The 3,805-nt window shown below is 35.8% G+C and overlaps 1 protein-coding gene and 1 long non-coding RNA gene across 14 annotated transcripts in view; both read left to right on the top strand.

The window, feature by feature from the left end:
- PPP2R2B (protein phosphatase 2 regulatory subunit Bbeta) overlaps window positions 1–3,805 on the top strand; it is a 520,898-nt gene that overhangs the window by 230,219 nt on the left and 286,874 nt on the right. The window lies entirely within an intron of this gene.
- Window positions 4–3,805, top strand: part of LOC141580128 (uncharacterized) — a 38,879-nt gene continuing 35,077 nt past the window's right edge. For both annotated transcript variants that reach the window (XR_012512216.1, XR_012512215.1), the window contains exon 1: window positions 4–3,760. This is a non-coding gene — a long non-coding RNA (uncharacterized LOC141580128). The remainder of the gene's footprint in view (window positions 3,761–3,805) is intronic.

Consider the following 3,805-nt stretch of genomic DNA (forward strand, 5'->3'; position numbering starts at 1 on the left):
TAGTATTATTATTTATACCTACTCTTCTTGAAAAAGTAGAATATAGAAGTGTTGAATAGTTCTAATTGCTTGAAAGTTGTTCTGTGGGACACAAATAAGTTAATTTACATTTTAAAAAAATTTATTGTACATAGGAAGCACAGTTTGATTTATTGTTTTAGGAACAAGAACATATTTTGACCTAATGCACATGGTAATGATACATTATAACTGGCTATGAAATTACCAGGAGAGTGTTGGCTAAACAAGAATAGAGCCTGTTTTATTGATGTTAGTTTTGTCAAAGCTAGAGAACAAGGTAGATATATTAACTGCTCAACAAAGAAAAAGAGCTTGGGGTTAGGAGGCAAAAAAAAAAAAAAAAAGAAAGAAAGAAAGAAAAGACAATATGGGCATCTTACTTTGAATATAACGAAAAATAAAAGGTCTCATTGAGAGGGTAATTTCCAATGAGAAAACAGATCTAGAAATCACTGTGTAGAAAAAACAGCTTCTCACCTGTATCAAATATTCTAAAGCCCTTTCATTATTAACTCCTAAGTAGTTCCACCTGATTTGGATGAAGTAGCACGAAGGCTTCTGCTAGGTATTTTTATTCATTTATCAATACAGTGTGTGGTGAGGCTTTAGCTTTACAGCCTCCACATTTGGCTATATTTTGGAGTAACGGAAAATAAGATTTAATACAAAAGAACTGTATTTTGATTTAAGAAAAAGAATCATCCGAGATTAAACCCTGAGACAGATCAAAGAGTATAACATTCAGAAGAGAAAAGCTCCCTTTAATAAAAGGAATGAAGGGGGAAAAAGGTTCTAGATAAATATTTTATCATAGAGCTAATGAAATTTAAAAGGTGGTCACAGATCAAAAAGGGAAGAAAAAGAGCAGGTATGTGTGTTTATGTATGTGTATGTATATTGTGTATACACAAGATGTGTATGTATCTGTATGCGTATACATTTATGAATATTCTCCATCAGACTATGGATAAAGATGTGTGAGGCATTAGTATCCTAAGGGAACTATGCAATGTTATCGTTATACATTTATATAGACTCCATGCAGGTGATATTTCTTAAATTTTTAATATAAAATAAAAGATCAGAGTTTTTACATAATGTTGGTGATATGAGGAAGAGTTCAGCTCCTCCCTTGCTATAGAAAAATTACATTTTGCTGTCTGGTCTATTTGATTAAAAGGCTTATATCTGTTGTAATTTCAATGTATGATTTTTTTTTCATTCCTACCAACTAAGTAACACTTTCAATGCATTCTAATATAATATTGATTGGGGGGTTGGGTTTTACAGCTAGTGCTCGGATTACGACCATGGTCGGGACCGCGGAACGGTCGTAACACGATTTGGTCGTAAGTTGAGTAGGCTATATGTACAGTTGAAATGGTGCACGCGGAGATGGTGGTGTGGCCAGAAGCTGGTCCGCACTGTTGTACGCCCAGCTGGGCAACGTTTGTGCTGCCAGACGCGCGGCAGTCGTGGCTAGTGATTGTGGTCGTAAAGTCGAATGGTCGTAAGTTGCATAGGTCCTAAGTTGATCAATATTTGGTTTGCCCTTGATGATGTTACTTTAATGAGATGAAACTGAATAGGCTTTGAGTGGATTCCCTGGAGCTTCCAACTTTTATGCCTTCTATTCCTCCTCCAAGGTGGAGGGAGAAAAAGAATTGGAAGTATTTTTTTATTTGGCCAAAGTTTATGACTTGTGTTACATCAGACTCAAAATTTCTAAATTATTAAAACTGTAAATGAGAGACAGTTCAGAGTCTGAATTTTAAGAGCTTGTTGTGAAGAACAGCCAGGATAAATACCTGCTTTTCACTGTGCCTCATCAAATTCAAATGTTTTTGAAAAATCCCTTCAAAGTACAAAGACAGTGCTCTTCTCCAAATTTTGAGGGTTGGTGACTAGATAAGCATTGTGCATAGCTTAGTGATAAGTGTGAGGTATAAGGTGAGTGTGTATGTATACCAACGTGCCTGTGTTTTCATAGAATGTAAGAGTCACTTCAAGGTGTCATTTTTAAAAGCTTAGCTACTTTCTTCAGAAACTGAATCTGTTAGAATTTGGTTAAGACGGCCTTGAAAAGAGGTTGGTCAATGGATGCAAATATATGGATAGATAGAAGATATAAATTCTAATGTTTGATATAGTGACTGTAGTTACCAACAATTTATTGCATATTTCAAAGAAGCTAGAAGAGAGAATTTGAAATGTTCCCAACACATACAAATAATAAGTACTCAAGGTGATAGGTAATCCAAATACTGTAACTTGATCATTATACATTCCAGGCATACAATAAAATATCACGTATACTACATAAATATGTAACATACTATATGTTAATTTTAAAAATTGCCTTGAATTTTTGACTTCAGATTCTGATTAAGAACAGTATAAGACATGAAACCATGTAGGGTTCTCTGATTTTCCAAAATCTGTTACAGTGAGAAATTATAATTTAATATGTGTCAACAGATTGGTAATGAAGAGTCTGGCATCCATCCTTTTACTTATTAGGTATTTATTATGCACTTACTATGTGTCTGGTTCTGTACTTGGTGCTGGGGATGCAAAGGTTGAGTCCATAGACCTGGTCTCTTCTGTTAAGGAACTTGTGGTTTCGTAGCAGACACAGACAGGACAACAGGCAATTATAATGCAGGATGAGAGGTTCTCTGATGGAGGAAGTACAAAAGACTGTAAAATGACATAAAAGGGCTCAGAGAAGGGCTCGTGAGAAAGCAGATGGCTAAACTGGGACCTGAAGGATGAGGAGGAGGGAAGAATAATGAAAAGTATTCCAAGCAGAGAGAATCATAGTCAAGACGATGGGTTAGTCCCATCTCAGTTATTTAGCAATTGAGTGACTTCAGGAAAAATCTATCTTAGATATTTTTGTTTCCTTATCTTTCTGTGGGAGATGGAGTTGGTGGCCACAGTGGATATGGCTACTGGTGGAAAAAAATAAATGAGAGCAGTTAATATTTATTGAGCACTTATTATGTGCCATGTCATATACTAAACCCTTTACATGTACTATTACCTAATTAGGGTTTTCAAATCACCTTTTGAGGTAGGCACCATTATTATCTGTTTCACAGATAAGAGAAGCTCAGAAAGGCTAAGAAACTTGCTCAGAGTCACCTTATTAGCAGTAGAAAAGCCAGGATTTGAAAACAGACAAGTTTAACTTAGAACCTGCATTTTGCACCGTAACCATACTATTCATAATCTAACTTTCATAAGCGGAGATAGAGATGAGCAGGATAATTGATTGAAAGGACCACATGGAACGCTATACTATCATTACTATTTTTAACTGGGGCATGAACCATGTGGTTGGTAGCTAGTCCAGAATAAAAAGTAAAAAAGGCTGCAGCGATGTATGGGCTGCCATTACTTGCCTTGATAGCAACACCTCTAATTCTATGGCCTCAACACATTAGTGGTCAAAAGTGGCATTTACTAGGGGACATTTTTTGAAAAAACAGAACATTCGATAAGATGGACCATGGGTTTGCTCCTAAATGGCAACTGCTATGTTAAAAAGTTCTCAAACATTCCTGAGATCTTTAATCTCTGTTAATCACTCCATGTTCCTCTGTGACTGCTCAACACAAAATGAAATGGAGGTTTGACAATTATCCAATACCTTTGAAGAATCTTACCCCTTAATGCAGACAATCCAAAGCTCCTATTGCACCTTTTAAAATTCTGGATTACCAGGTTCACACAGGTATACATATTCTCTATTCTGCCTCCACTATTTTTAAAAGTGGAG

This window comes from Saimiri boliviensis, chromosome 1, assembly GCF_048565385.1.
Source record: "Saimiri boliviensis isolate mSaiBol1 chromosome 1, mSaiBol1.pri, whole genome shotgun sequence".
Lineage (NCBI taxonomy): Eukaryota > Metazoa > Chordata > Mammalia > Primates > Cebidae > Saimiri > Saimiri boliviensis.